This window comes from Pseudochaenichthys georgianus, chromosome 23, assembly GCF_902827115.2.
Source record: "Pseudochaenichthys georgianus chromosome 23, fPseGeo1.2, whole genome shotgun sequence".
Lineage (NCBI taxonomy): Eukaryota > Metazoa > Chordata > Actinopteri > Perciformes > Channichthyidae > Pseudochaenichthys > Pseudochaenichthys georgianus.
Window position 1 is genome coordinate 7540425 of NC_047525.1, and position 16006 is coordinate 7556430.

At 40.7% G+C, this 16006-nt stretch overlaps 1 protein-coding gene across 3 annotated transcripts in view; it reads right to left on the reverse strand.

Annotated features, from left to right (window-relative positions):
* Window positions 1–16006, reverse strand: part of chchd3a (coiled-coil-helix-coiled-coil-helix domain containing 3a) — a 65272-nt gene that overhangs the window by 29650 nt on the left and 19616 nt on the right. The gene's annotated exons all lie outside the window — the stretch shown is intronic.

Sequence of the window (16006 nt, forward strand, 5' to 3'; positions counted from 1 at the left end):
ATCGTGTCAGATATAATGCGGTCAGTTTATGGGCTTGATAACACTAAAGAACAAGAAACCGGCAAACACTAAGAAACTTTTCACTTTTTATTACTAAAAAATAGTTCAAATGCTTATTTTCAGTTAGGCCGCTGTGTTTGGGTTTATTGGACATATATCTACAATATTGTCTTCTGGTCATGACAATCATTTTTTAAATAATATTTGAGCTGTGAATGAATTCTTATCTGATGTGGATGAATTAAGGTTGTTTTGTTGACTCTTGGTCAGACCAGACTACCGAAGAAAATACATAAAACGGAGATCAAAAGAGTGAAGTTGATTTGGCTTTAGTTTGAGGTTTTCATTGCAGGGAGAAAAAGAAAAGTGCAGGAGTTTGACTTGCAAGACGCTGTCCGATTTCAAATCAGTTACTGGCACCTCACACTGCTGGAACTGAAAGACGGTGCGAAATATACTTGACAGCATGGCCACCCTGTCACAACTAAATATATTGCACATTCTGAGCACATATTTACAAGGATTTATTTCAGCGCAACTGGAAAACGGTTACAATAAGACCAAAAGGAGCTGTGGTATCATTAATCATTGAGAACAAGCTGGCTGTGGCTAAGATGCTCTGACTGAAGCAATTATGACCAATATGCCGTAAGAATTAGTCTCTTGGTAATGTGATGTGACCGGTGACACTTGCTTCTGCTGTAGAACTTCTGAAACAATGTTTGTCAGCAAAGACAGCAGCGTGCAGATGCTGTGTCCAGGTGTCTGTTGGCATACAATATGCCAGTGTAGCAAAGTGGCAGATCTTCCAAACAATGATGTAGTTACCCGTCAGTCCATGTTACTCATGATTATGAGTTTACATTTGTTTCCATCTGATTCTAGCATGAAACAGACAAACAAAATCACTTTCTAAAGAGGTCATTTAACCGGCATAGATTCCCGTTTTGCCAACCTTGTAAATACACATATCCAGGTATGTAATACTCTTTTATATATTTGGAAATGTCGGTAACTAGACTTGATCTTGACAAATGAATGACTTAAGCATGGAGCATCCTGGTAGCATGAAGACATGAAGCCACAGGCTGCAGACAGAATACACTCCCGGGGGAATCTCTTAGCACAGCGAGTAATGACGCAACGACCTGATGGGTCCAAGGGCTGACCTGCCAAGGACAGGGGCCGAGGGGCCAGGACAGGGGCCGTGGGGCCAGGACAGGGGCTGTGGGGCCAGGACAGGGACCAAAGGCCAAGAGGTGTAGGTGGGGAGTGTGGGCTTTCCAATGTTTGAATGTGTTGCCTAACTGCTGGCTGTTTAAGGGCACATTAAAATGAAGTGTCCTTGTGGAGTCTGAAGCTCATTGACTGTGAACAGGGGTCAACAGAGGGCCCGATCTGAACCAGCTGGCCCTAATGATGCTGAGACAGCGGTGTCATCCCACTCACACATTAACATCTCTTTTGCACTTCTCCCAAATGTGGGGATGTCTAAAAAAAGTATGTATTTTAGGGAAAGACATAAAGAGTGCGTTTTAAAGTTATAATACGCTTATCAAAGAAAACAAGGATCATGCTTCCTTTAAAAAGTGATCAGGAGTGAAAAGCAAAGACTAACATGGGAGAGGCTGGAAAAGGAAAGATTGTCTAGTGAAAACGAATGGGACTATTGAGCCCACAAAAGGTTGAAATCCTGGTAGAAACATGAAAAATCACTTTCTTTCCTGCTCTCTGACACTTTAAGCCCCTCAGCCTACCCCAACCAATCCACTACCAGCTCCTTCGCTGAGGGACAGCAACAACATCTGCTGGCTCAGAGATTGATTAATTGGCTGATCGGGCGCCTGCGGTGTAAACTGATTGATTGATCATCTTGTGGTCAGAGCTGCCTTTATCTAGTGCCCTGGGGAGCAAACCTCTGGAGGTCCCCAGTCATCTGTCATGTCCAACACACTGGGGAAGACGGAGGAGAAATGAAGAGCTGTGGGTTCATTACTGAGACATGGGGGCATGTATGGAGGAAGTCTCAGCCAAGATGGGAATAGGGGCCACGCAGAGAGAACAATGTGAACATTGGGACAAAAGGGATGAGGATGAAAGGGAGAAGATATGTGTCCCGCTCTATCGAAATCAGTCGGAAGTCGCAACGGCTCATTTCAAAATAAACGTGGATTTGCGTAAAAAACAGGTTGGGGTTCGGGTGTTTTGTTTGATTTTAAACAAACAAAGTCTTGGCTTTCAGAATATGAAACTTTTATTTCCAAAATCACACGATAAATACATTTTTGAAGCTTGTAAAGGGAAGATGACGGGCACCTCTCACTCGCAATCTGCTCTTCCGCAGCGCCGCCCCCCCCCTCCGGCTGAAATTATGAATGTAAGGCGTATAGTAATCATAGATAACACGGCAGGGTCCGTTACAGTTTGTTTTCATCTGATTTCAAATAAACAAAGTCTTGGCTGTCAGAGTATTAAACTTGTTTCGGCAAATTCAGATGATAAATACAACTTTGAAGCTTGTAACGGCATAATTACAAGCGGAGAACGGAGTAACTTGACGTCACAGCAGGCATAACAACAGCCGGTGTTTCTCGTGAGGGGTTTCCCCAGGAAACAAACACAATACACACAAACGCAAAATTACACATACACACACACACGTATACACACACACTCGCGAGCTTCCCTCAGACCAGTAATCCAAACGAAAATATCTTCCCTCCGTAGTATTTTGATCATTTGCTAATAATCAATCAGATCGATGGATTCCAGAGAAGAAGACACTTTGAAGGCCTTTTTCTCAAAATGATGATTGTGACAGTCATTATATAATGTGACATATTTTGCTTAATATTTGGAGAACAAAAACAATCCTGATATCATTAGAAAGTTGGGAATCTCCTCTTTCCAACAGTGTATACAACTCAAAATGTGTCTTCGGGTCAATGCGACTGATTTCGATAGAGCAGGTCACATATGTGGTGCTTTTAGAAAGAAAGACAGACTGTAGGTGAAGGCAGAAGGAGACAACAGTGTGGCCCAGCCAAGAACAACAACAGAACATCTTGAAATGAAACAATAAGAAGAGCTTGACTGTCGTGGTAAAGTGCCTTCTACACATTTGAAGGGTTTAGTTGTTGGGTGTAGCTGAAATTGAGACCGAAACCCCGGTGCGTCACCCCTCCTCCCCCTATCAGGTGCGTCTCCTTGACTGTCTCCTGATTGGCCCTTATTATCAGACAGAGCTCGACTGACAACTGACTATTGAGCGGTCATTATGAGATGGAGCTTTCCAGCTAAACCTCCAGTCCTCATTACAAGACGAGGATCTCCCACTATCAGTGTGTTATGATAGGAGGTAGAGCGCCCCCATTAACAGCTGGGCATGACCAACCTGAGATTGCAGTTTGAAAATGTAGTAATAAAGTCAAAGTCAAATGTCAGCAACAGTAGCTAGTTCCTCTTTATTAAGTCAGTTAAAGTTATTCTGCCTCAAGAGAGTTGGTGTGGTTTATTGAACAAATCCAGCAAATCATGATTATAGAAATTTTATGTGCTTTTTTAACGATAAAATTGTTACTCTTAGAAACAAAATTAATGACCTCTTGCCTTCGACCAGTATAGTGTTATCAACAGCTCCCGGAATCGTAAGTTCTAATATTACACTAGATAGTAAACTAGAATGCTTTTCAGCCATTAACCTTGAACAATTACATTCAATGATTCTCTCTTCTAAACCATCAACGTGCATGTTAGACCCAATTCCAACTAAGCTGTTGAAGGAAGTTTTTCCATTAATTAGCACTTCTTTATTAAATATTATGAATATGTCTTTATTATCAGGCTATGTTCCACAATCATTCAAAGTAGCAGTGATAAAACCGCTTCTTAAAAAGCACAACCTCGATCCAGAGGTTTTAGCCAACTATAGACCTATTTCTAATCTTCCGTTCCTCTCAAAAATTCTTGAGAAAGCGGTCGCAAAACAGTTGTGTGATTACTTAAAAAACAATGATTTATTTGAAGATTTTCAGTCTGGCTTTAGAACACATCATAGCACAGAGACAGCTCTGGTTAAAGTCACAAATGATATTCTAATAGCCTCAGACAAGGGTCTCTATTCTTGTTTTGCTCGATCTTAGTGCTGCATTTGATACTATCGACCATGATATCCTATTGCAAAGACTAGAGCACTTAGTTGGCATACAGGGAACTGCTTTAGGCTGGTTTAGGTCCTATCTATCTGAACGCTCTCAGTTTGTACGTGTTAACGATGAATCTTCCACGCAAACCAAAGTTAGCCATGGAGTGCCACAGGGCTCAGTGCTCGGACCTATTTTGTTCACATTATATATGCTTCCGTTAGGCAATATTATAAGGAATCATTCTGTAAACTTTCATTGTTATGCGGATGATACTCAACTATATTTATCAATCAAGCCTGATGAAATTAATCATCTAAATAAAATTCAAGACTGCCTTAAGGACTTAAAAACGTGGATGACCTTAAACTTTTTGATGTTAAACACGACCAAAACTGAAGTTATTGTACTTGGCCCGAAGAATCTACGAAACAAATTATCTAAAGACATACTAACTATGGATGGCATTAATTTGGCCTCCAGTGAGACTGTAAGGAATCTTGGTGTTATATTTGATCAGGATTTATCCTTTAACGCCCACATAAAATCAATTTCAAGGACCGCCTACTTCCATCTACGTAACATTGCAAAAATCAGGCATATCTTGCCTCAAAACGATGCAGAGAAACTAGTCCATGCATTTGTTACTTCTAGGCTGGATTATTGTAACTCTTTATTATCAGGGAGTACCAAGAAGTCAATCAAGTCGCTTCAGCTGATTCAAAATGCTGCGGCTCGTGTACTAACCAGAGTTAGGAAAAGGGACCACATTACTCCTGTTCTGGCTGCCTTACACTGGCTCCCTATAGAACACAGGATAGAATTTAAAATTCTTCTTCTCGCCTACAAAGCCCTTAATGGGCAGGCGCCATCTTACCTTAAAGAACTCATTATACCCTACTGTCCTACTAGGGCATTGCGTTCCAAGAATGCAGGGTTGTTGGTTGTTCCTAGAATCTTTAAAAGTACAATGGGAGCCAGAGCCTTTTCTTATCAAGCTCCACATTTGTGGAATCAGCTTCCAGTTTGTGTTCGGGCGGCAGACACCCTATCCGTTTTTAAGAGTGCGCTTAAGACCTTCCTTTTTGATAAAGCTTATAGTTAGGGCTGATTAGATTCAGCCCCTAGTTTTGCTGATATAGGCTTAGTTTGTCGGGGGACATCTTACTTCTTCCTTCTCTCTGTCTATACCCGTGTACACTCATGTTCCGATTAACCCAGCTTCCCCAAATGTCTTTCTTTTTGGTGTCTATATACGCTGGGATCCGGAGTCATGGATGATCCTGCGGTCCTGTGTCCTGGATCGTGAGCGCTGGATCTTGAGTCGTGGCTGTGGTCCTGGATCATAGGTCCTGGATGGATATCCTCGTGGATTCATCTTCCTATTATACACACATGCATTTCCAAACATTTGGACTACCTATGTTGCAAATGTATTATCTTTTCAATTTACACACGGCATCTATTGCACGTCTGTCCGTCCTGGGAGAGGGATCCCTCCTCTGTTGCTCTCCCTGAGGTTTCTCCCATTTTTCCCTTTAAACTGGGTTTTCTTTGGAAGTTTTTCCTTGTACGATGTGAGGGTCTAAGGACAGAGGGTGTCGTATTGTCATACTGATATTCTGTACACACTGTGAAGACCACTGAGACAAATGTAACATTTGTGATATTGGGCTATATAAATAAACATTGATTGATTGATTGATTGATTGATTGATTGATTGATTGAGAAACCAAAAAAATCTATTCCTGAAAAATATAATACTACCAGAAGATAATATACAACAATTATTTGTTTTAAATCCAGAGAGTGCGCAACATAGAAGGAAATGTAACTTAAGTTTACATTGACTACTTTAAAACTGATCTCTGTAGTTGGAGTAAAACTGTGGAATTGTTTACTAAATGATCCAAAGAGATCTATGTATGACATCTTTAGAGACATCTTATATAAAGAGAGAATAATTAGACAGTATGAAGATGTCAGGTAACCTGTTTAGCTGACCGTAGATTGTTATGTTTGATTTTGTTTTTGGATTCATGTTACTGTAAGTATTGGTTGTAAGCAGCTGTGATTGACAAACCATCCATTTTTTGGCAAGGGGTGGGTAAAATAAGACTTTCTTCTCACTGCCCCTTTCCATCATGGGCTACAACAACACATCTTAATGTGTACAGTACATGTTTTGTATTATAATAATTGCCATGAGTGGAATACAACTATGGATTTACAGAGTTGTTTCAACCTTAGTAGTTTTCGCTGCTTCTTCTTCACGATCCAGGGTCTTCTGGACATACAACCTCCACTCAATTATAATTCCTCACCACAAGCTTGTTTAACAGCGTGCAGTCACAGTAATAGGATACAGGGAGAAGGTGGCAGACGAAAACAAGTGTGAAGCATGCTGGTAAGCATCTTTCAGACACCTTAACCGACGGCAGAGAATTATTTGACTTGACGGCAGAGGACACAGTGAATGACCTGAGAGTGGAGAGGGCCATATTGTCTTTGGACAACAGATGTCCCGAGGGAGTGAATGAGAGAAAGAGAGTAGTAGAAAGAGAGATGGAATAACCTAAAGCAGAGAGAAGGGGAGAGGAATACAGAAGGAAAGACATGGGAAGACGTGCAGGGAGAAAAAGGGAGAGCCTGAGGATGTGTTGCTGACATTGGACCTTGTGCACAACCCAAGCTGCATGGGCCTGACCTATCTGTGTGCATGTGCCTTCAGCATGTGGTTCCTTACCATCCATCTGTAAGTTAAAAAACACCCTGGTGAATGTGAAAGTGACTGAATCCTTGAGTGATTATGGCTGTGGGCATATTGTACATATTTCACTGCTCACGCTGTGCATCAATGCATATTCATTCAATCCAGCAGCAGGTGGTCTTCCCAGGCCCGAAGAAGCCGGGAGGGGGCTACAGTCCGGCTTCCATTTCTGTCCATCAAGCACATATCAGCAGATTCAAGGTCACCTCTAATTCACTAACCTCTTCAGCTAAACATATGCCTTTTCCCCTTCATAAACGCCCTACTGTTAGCACCCTACTGTACTGTTAGCGTACGACACCTTTAAATGGATGCATAGAAAATATCAATGCATTTGATCTTAAGATTCTTATCTTATGACTTGTAAGCTTCATTATCCTCTCCACCCACACGTCATATCGAATTAAGAAAGAATCCCTACTTGCAGATACCGTGCTATGTTGTCGATATTCTTCTCCTCCTATTCTTTAAAACCACTCTTTTTACGTAGTTTGAAATGCTGTTTTGGATTGGTTTGTTTCCTAAATTGGACTTTTTAGACTCGTTTTGAAAACTGGAATGTGAATCAATATTTCTTTCTCTCGTGTCTACTCTCTATTTATTCCCCTATCTTTTATCCACTCTCCATTATTTCGCTGCTTCTATATCTCATCCAGATGTCCTGCCTCTCAACTCCCCTCTCGTCTTCGCTCCCTCCATATGTTGAAGTTCTTTCCATCGTTCAATCAAAATCTCCACCTCAGGCACCATTAGCTGAGCCGAATGTTCGCTACTATAGAACCTCATTAATACCACTCTCCTGTCAGAGCCAAGAGGGAAAACACAGAGAAAGACCAAGAAAAGAGAAGGCGACAAGCTCAGGAGAAAATACCTTTCATATTACACATCCAACATATCTACTGCATTGAGCGCACGCATACAATACTTTCACCAAGTTAACTCAGGATGCTTGCTTATCTAACATGTATATATCTGGCCAATTTAGTCTTAGCTAACACCAGTGGATAACTAGCACCAGTGGATAAGAAATATTGCAAAAATTGCAGGCTGCAAAGAGGTTGTGACTAAGTTCAAATCATTCGAATTGGTGAAAAAAAAAAACAGCAAGCTTAGCAAGCAAGAGGCGGCACCCTCATAACTCTACAGCACCAACAGCTCTGACCCTAAAACCTTAAAGGGGACCTATCATGCAAAATGCACTTTTGTCTTTTAGACATGAATATGTGTCCCCGGTGTGTCAGGGAACTCACCAAGTGTCAGAAAACACAACCCTCTCTCTTTTCCTCCATACCCAAATCTCTAAAAACGGGGCTGCAACGGATCTGATACAGACTGATACAGATTTGAAATATCTCTGACGTCAGAAACGAGGAGCTCTGCCTATATGGGCAACTCTCCACCTATCAGGGGAATGGAGGGTTGCTGTGGCATGGTAACATGACGCGTGCCTCGCCCCCCTCCTTTGCAGGGGGGCGTGGTCAGCTGCAGCTCATTTGCCACAGAATCAGCCCTTGCAAAAACAGGGCTGGAATACAGCAAATAGAGCGAAATGAGACATGGCTAAAATGCATGATCCGTTTGGTATTTTGAAAAAAATACTTCACAGACATGTTTTATATAGATATGGCCCTACAATATATGTTTCAAATATAGCAGGATAGGTCCACTTTAAAAAAACATCAAATTGTGTTGAAATCAGTTCGAACTTGTTAATGCTCACTATTAAACCCATTAAATGATCATTAATGTTGTGAGATGAGCAAGTGTGATTCGTTTATGTGTGCAGAAGCCAAAAGCATTCACTGCTCCAGATAAAGTGGAACAGGAGCACAGAGAACAATACAAATATTTTAGTCAGCTTTCTGAAATGTTGATAACAAATGAGGATAGATACATACGTAAATGCATCCACTGCCCATTGAGTCTGAGATAGTAAGCTGACGGTAAAAGTGCTCTTTTCAGAAAGAAGCTTTCCTGACATCAGTGTCCATCCATCAATCGAAACACCGCTGTATCCCGGCCTCGCTGCTGGACGCTCGATGTGCCAATTAGTGGACAGGGTAAGGGCCTGGCGCAGAGTGCCAGCCACGGGCCCTGCCAATTAGAGCCTGACCTCCTGTCTAACCCTGATACTGGCACAGTGAGTGTGCACCACTCCCTGGGCGGGGGTGAAGTAGGACACCAACCTGTAGAGGACGGTTGAGTGGACAGCCTCCAAGACAAGAAAAGTGGATACTGGTATGTACAGAACACAGTCAGTAGGACATATCCAAAGGGCATCAGTGCAGACAGAACATCTGCTCATTAACTTAGAACTCATTGACAAGGATCAACCCAAATCAAGGACACAACATGCCTCTGTTTGGAACTCTTTACAAACGTTACCTTTTAGAAAGAGGTAAACTGTAAAGCGTATTGTCATGTTTACTCTTTCACTGGCTATAACTTGTCATTGACAAGGGTTTATAGTTTGTAAGGTCCCAACTTAATAAAATATATTAGAGTGACTGAAGCATTTCCCCCTCTGCCCTATTACTGTCAGATCTCTAAATCGTAGCTCCCCCTCTAGGCCAGTCAATAAAAGTCTAATAATGCTGAAGAGCAGGAGGGCTATATTTTGTTTTACTATTAGGTCTACAGTAAGTCAAAAATCCAGGCACTTATAAAGAGATAAATAAACACACAGAGTATATCATATTACACTCTTGATTGAAGGTTTATGATTTTGCATTCAAACAGTAAAACAAGTAAATAGAGGTACTGCTTGACTTCTCAAGGGCTGTAAACAGTTATGGAGCATCTGAGAGGAATATGAAATTAGACTGGTAAAAGGCAGTACATTTAAGAGTTTATCCACAAGACTGCTCTCTATGTGGTAAGATTATTTTGATGAGAGGGTGAACAAGGTTACAAGAACGTTCAGAGCCGAAATTGACTATTTCATCCCAAATTCCAACATGCACAAGTGTGCAATGGCTCTTTTTCTCTTCAACGTTTGCAGACTTTTGATTATCTCCATCCAAATAATACTAGGTATCAAAAAACATTATTTACAAACTGGAAGACCACCTTGAGATGAAGGTATTAGGGGGTCTGTGATTCATGCCACATCACCCTTCTTCTTCCGTAACACATCCACTGAGCAAAAAACACCTGACAAATCATTTCCAACGTCATACAAATCAAACAGACTCACAAATCTTTTAAATCCAGTTACATCAAGCCTGGCAGGGGTTACGCTTGCAACAGCACAGAGAACTGGAGTCAAAGATAGGATGCAATTTGTCCTTGGTGAGCTGAGCATATCCACAATATATGTAATTCACAGTGTACCACTACCTCTTGTTATCTCATTCAAAAGTAAAAGACGTGAGGACCTTTTCTCCCCCCAATCTTCTTTGTACTCTGTGATGTGGAGAAAAAAGCAATACTTTTAGAGTAAAATACATTTTTTTCATTTCCCTCTATTATTATTTTTTTTTAAATACCACCAACAGGCACCAATTTAAAACCCAGCAAGTCTCCTTTAATACCTGGGAAATTAAATTGTCAGCCCATTATCAGCAGTGTCCAGTCGGCCGTATCTAAAATGCAACAGCAACATAAGATTTATAAAAATCAAGGCAGGACATTTGCTGGGGACTGCAGTTTTTGAAGGGGTGGAGGGGAGAGGAGTACCAGGGCAAGCAGAGGGGGGCTTGCTGCATTAAAAATGTTGAGCTTTACCCAAAGTCATTTTCAAGCCAGCCAAGCATCAAATGGAACACAGTTTAAGGAAAGGGTAGCTACTGATTTTCTCCAGGAGCTTTGACAGGATGGACACGGAGTGTGTGCACTGCAGAGAGCCAACACACACTGTTGCTGTGAAGGCAGAGGTAGTGGAAAAACGCTGGAATATCAAATTAGCTACTTGTATAATATATGCGTGTTGCTGTGAGTGTATGAGAGAGAGAGAGAGAGAGAGATTTGATGATGGAAACAGAGGGAGTAACAAAAGCATGATAAACTACAAGGTGGATAGGTAAAACAATGCATTTGATATTCTGTTTTATTCTGCTCTTAACCTTTCACCTTCACATTAAACAAACTCCTGTATTAATGTTTATAAATGCTGCTTAAGGTTTCATTCTATTGATGTTTTTTTGTAAACAGGTCGATAACATCTTCAATTATGATCTGCTGAGACACAAAGAGGCTCGTCTTGTATCCAAGCTCTGGGGATTCTGCACACTGATGTCCCCTCAATGTGTATATCAACATGGTATGTTGTTTTTCAAATGCATCCAGGGTATGGGTGGGGGAAGAGCTGCTACATCCCAAAGGGTCGTTGATCTGCTTCTATCCTTTTTGTATTGTGTGCTTTGTATGAGCTGCTGTACTTAGGAATTTGATAACCTGTTTAAGGACAACGAATCTCAGACTAATAACCCTGCTTGCACTGCCAACTAGTGGAGACGTCATGCTTTAAACCCTGTCCTGCTGTGATCTAACATTGCGTTGTGGTTTAACAGCTGCTTGTTGTTTCAATCAGACCACACCTGACCACTCATGTTTCCGGATGCTTTTACTACGTGTATCATTTAAGAATTATGGCTATACATTTCCTGTCAGAAAGGTTGGGTTCTTCACCTGTGTCTTACCAGCTATATTTTAAGTTTTATTTATGAAATGTGGTTTTCCTTATTTGCTGTGGCAGGTCACTTGACATGAGAATTCATTGTTTTTGTTCGCTATTTCTGAAATCTATGTACTGTACAACAGTTTAGAATTAAAACACTGGATAATTAGTACAAGACAGCAGAAATATGAAATATATCATGGTACCTTAATCCCAGTCCAATTATTATTATATTCTCAATTTAATGTAAACCTATGTGCCATGGTGGTTGGGGACATTTTTATCAGCCACAGCCAATAGAATATATGCACGGGAAAACTATTTAACACTTTTCTTTTTAGTTTCAGTTGCATATTTGTTATGCTTTATTCTGTTACCTTTCAATCAGAGTTAGGGTTTAACATGTAAATGTAAGATCTGAGGGTTTAAACCTTTTACCAACAGTACACAAAACTATTGCCGCCAGGTAGACCCCACCTGGGCCAGTGTTCTGAGCTCGGAAAGATTGATGACTATGGGTTTGATCGAAAAGTCTGCCTAGGGGGTTAGCCTGTGTCTCGGTGAAATGCTGTGGCCAGTGATTGATTGGCTACTGGGCCAGTTCGGCTCCACAGAAAGCAGAGTCGTCAAAAATCCAAAGAGGGGATGGTGGGAGCGTATGATTTCATTAAAACACAGATGTGTTTACTGACAGATGGCTGTAGACTGTGAATAAGAGAGTAATATGCCATGTGCTAGCTAGTATATCTCTCTGTCAAAACTCACCATTTGTCAGTCCATAAAGACTAGATTATATATACACATTTAGATCATTCATTCACTGGTCTTTTCTGCTCTGACTCCAGCAAGTATCCACTGCAAAGACTCACCTATTCCCTAATTAGTGTTTCAAAGACATTAAGCTCTAATTCACTTGTTCTCTAATTAAGGGTTTATTTGTGTGTAATGAGTCTACTCAGTAACTCCTTGATGAGGCCATCTTGACCACATAAAGCCAATAATCAGAGTTCTTCCACACCAGGCCGTCTGCTTATTAAATCACACTCATCCAGAAATTATTCTGAATAACCACAGCATGAGAAGATACTGTCTGCCTTTACTAGGTTGCAATATTGGAGACAAAACAACGCAGTGGTAAGTGTGCATTCATCTTTTCAATATGAAATGACCAGATTGACATCTTTAGCCAGTAAGTGAAGCTTTTTCTCCTGCTCTGGACAGACCGGCATAACCAGCATAACCAGCATTACTAGTCAAATTAAGAATGACTAATACAATGTTCCGACAACTGTGGATCTTCAAAGGCTTATTTAAAAGTAAAAAAAAAAAGTTCCTATGTCGGGTTCTCTTTTTTTTTTATCCTCCCAAATGCCGATCAAGGAAAGCTGAAAACACCACGCAACATTAGTATAAAGCAGAACACTTAAATATACTGCTGTATTCCAACAGGAACATGAACCACTTGTTTATGCCACTGTTTCCCTGTTATTGTACGTTCCCCCTGAGTGGCAGAACACGTGTGAGTGTTAACACGGAACATGTTCCCCGCAGACAACAGAACCCCAGGAACCCATCAACAACAACAACAATGACAACACACACCCTTCCCTACACTGTTGAATTGAAGTTTCAATTACTGGTAGACTTGGTGGTTGGCACTCAGCCTGACAGGGAGGGACTAGTGTTGGAAAAGCCTGAAGGACAAGCACTCCCAGCAGGGGGTACCAACCATCTGGAGCCCCAACTACACTTTAAAACACACTATGTAACAATATACAACATGTTTCGATGCCAAAATGGTTTGCTACAGGACATCATTCTTCTTATACTAGCTACTAAACTTAATTTAGAAGTTAGGAAGTAGTTACATTGCTCACATTTTTTTATTTGACTATATATACACACACCGGTATATATATATATATATTATTATTATTATTATGGACTACCCCTTAGTTGACTAATTGATTGTTTTGGTCTTTAAGAACTTGGATTTACTTTTTCATTTGCTAATTTTTTTTAATTACACTTTTACTAAAGAAACTGTAATTCAATTCTTAAGTTGAGAACAGCCTGTAATTTATGACAAATGACTATTATTAGCTTCCTAATGTATTCTGAAATTCAACGGGTTTTGCGTTCCATAACTTAAAATGGCAACAATCCTTGGTACACAGAGTAAGAACCAGAATTTATAAACGGAATCTAAATCAATAGAATCTAAACGCTACCAACCCTGGTCGAACCCTGTGTCTCAGGGCAATTCTCCAGAACGGGTGTCGATGTAATTGGTGCAGCCATGGTTGCGGAGGTTATTGTCATTACAGGTGAGCGTGGGGAGGCATAACTGCTCACAGCAGCGCTCTCAGTGCGTGTGAAGTAGAGCTGGACTGTATGGGGTCCTGCTGCTCACCGTGACCTGTATCTTAATGAGGAGGACAAATCAATACTACGCTGAACAGAGAACACAACAACTACAGCTGCCATAGACAAATGTTATTCCAGTGGCAGTGACCATGAGAGGAGGGATCAGGACAATTCACATTCAATTAGAACAGTTGTAAGTACAATGGAAACACGAATGTGTTACCAATATCTAAATTCTGACTTAATATTTAACCTTATATATATATATTGTGTAAATACAAGATGTGTGTGTGTCTGTATATATACACACACAGGGTTAGGGTGTGTATGCATAGCCTGCTTGGATGCTGGGTAATATCGTATCAATACAGTGAGTTCATTGTGTTTAAGTGGCAGTGAAGGTAATAGAAGCAGCTTCATAAACACTGATGGGTGTTCTTTGTGTCAGCTCCACATTTTGACTGAACATCATGATCAACATGGAATTGTTATTACACACACACACACTTTTTAATTTCTTTTGTTACCAAATTCTATGTGGGCTGAAATGAATCCCAACATTTCTCTGAATGCTCTGCCTTGTTCCAGTATTTTCTTCCTGGTGTGCAGCAGAATAAAGTGTCACTCAATAAAACATCTAATGGGTCAACTTTGGTTTCTCTTTAGCAGGAAGGTTGATTGTATACTAAGTTAACTTGAGTGAAACAAATCATGACAATTTCTCAAAATGATTCTATCCATTACTTTTTTTTTTTTTTAATTATAACACTTAAGCCAAATATCATATTCAAACAGTCGGAATAATATATCATGTCCTTATCTTAATCTTATACAGCGTCACTATTCCTCAAGGACATAACAGTGTAGCCTCTAAGAAGATACATGAGGTGTTACCAGGTTTAGTGGAAGAAGGACTGAGTGAATCGCCTCTGATGCTCTATCAGCCACCAGATTATGTGCTTAGTACAGCAAACCACAACCTCTCCCTGGAGCTGTTTCACAATCAACTTATTGACTTTGCACAGCAATCAGAACAAATGTCACCTTCCAATCATTGATGCCTATATGCTTGTAAATGTAATTGCTTGGGTAGCCTACGCTGAGGCAATCTTTTACTTATGGAAAGGGATAGTTAAAAGCACTTCGTATTTGAGCTAAATCTTGCGTCTTCTTTTTTTCTTCTAAAATAAAACACAAAATAGTCTCACACATCCAGAGGGACAGAAAGACAAGCTAGAGACAGGGACACATAAACACAAAAGACCTTAGAACATTTATTATGTTTCTTTAAAGATGAGTTCACTGTGGGAAGCAGACAAATAGAGAGTCAAATGACAATGGGCAGGGGGAGACGTCTTAGAGACACTGCCTTTTAAAATGGAAAAGTCAATTTCAAGTTGAAAAGAACAGTGGCTGTGGGGAAGCGTCTGACTTGACAATTACATGAGTGGTGCGCAAGGCACTGCGCCTCCACTGATAACCCGGTGGATTCTATTAAAACTCCAGCACTCCAAAAGAATGCTCAAACCGAAGAAATTATCACACAGGCAGGCACGCACACATAAAACCCTCTGACAACGCCTCTTTTGCTGCAATGGGTGTTATTTAAAGAAGCAGAGACGAAGTGGAGGAGTAATAGAAACTTTCAACTGGATTTAAATATATAAGTTACTGACAGAGAATGAAACAAAGAGTCTCATACCGAATGCATAGCCACTGCAGTGCTGCTTGCCGTAGTATCAAAGGCAGCTAATGGCTCTAGGTATAGCCTTGGGGACACAAGCAAAAGCTTCATGGCAAGCATACTGGAGGAAAAGTTCTCTTAAGTACAAGGAGATAGCAAACTGTCAATGACATGCACAAGGACGCTCCTCTGTGTCAGTTCAGTAAGACCCACCGCCCAGGATGCTGCTCATATAGTAGAGATACAAAGCTCCCTCCCCTCATTTGTCCCGTCTTCCTTACTATGAATAACAACTGATATTAAATTCTCTCTCTCTCTGTTCCAAATGAAGGATCCCTCATACACTTGTCCCGCGGCGTGGTTCATTTTTCAATTACGGCGATGAGCATGTGAAATGCGCTATATAATCAATAGCATAGGTTTG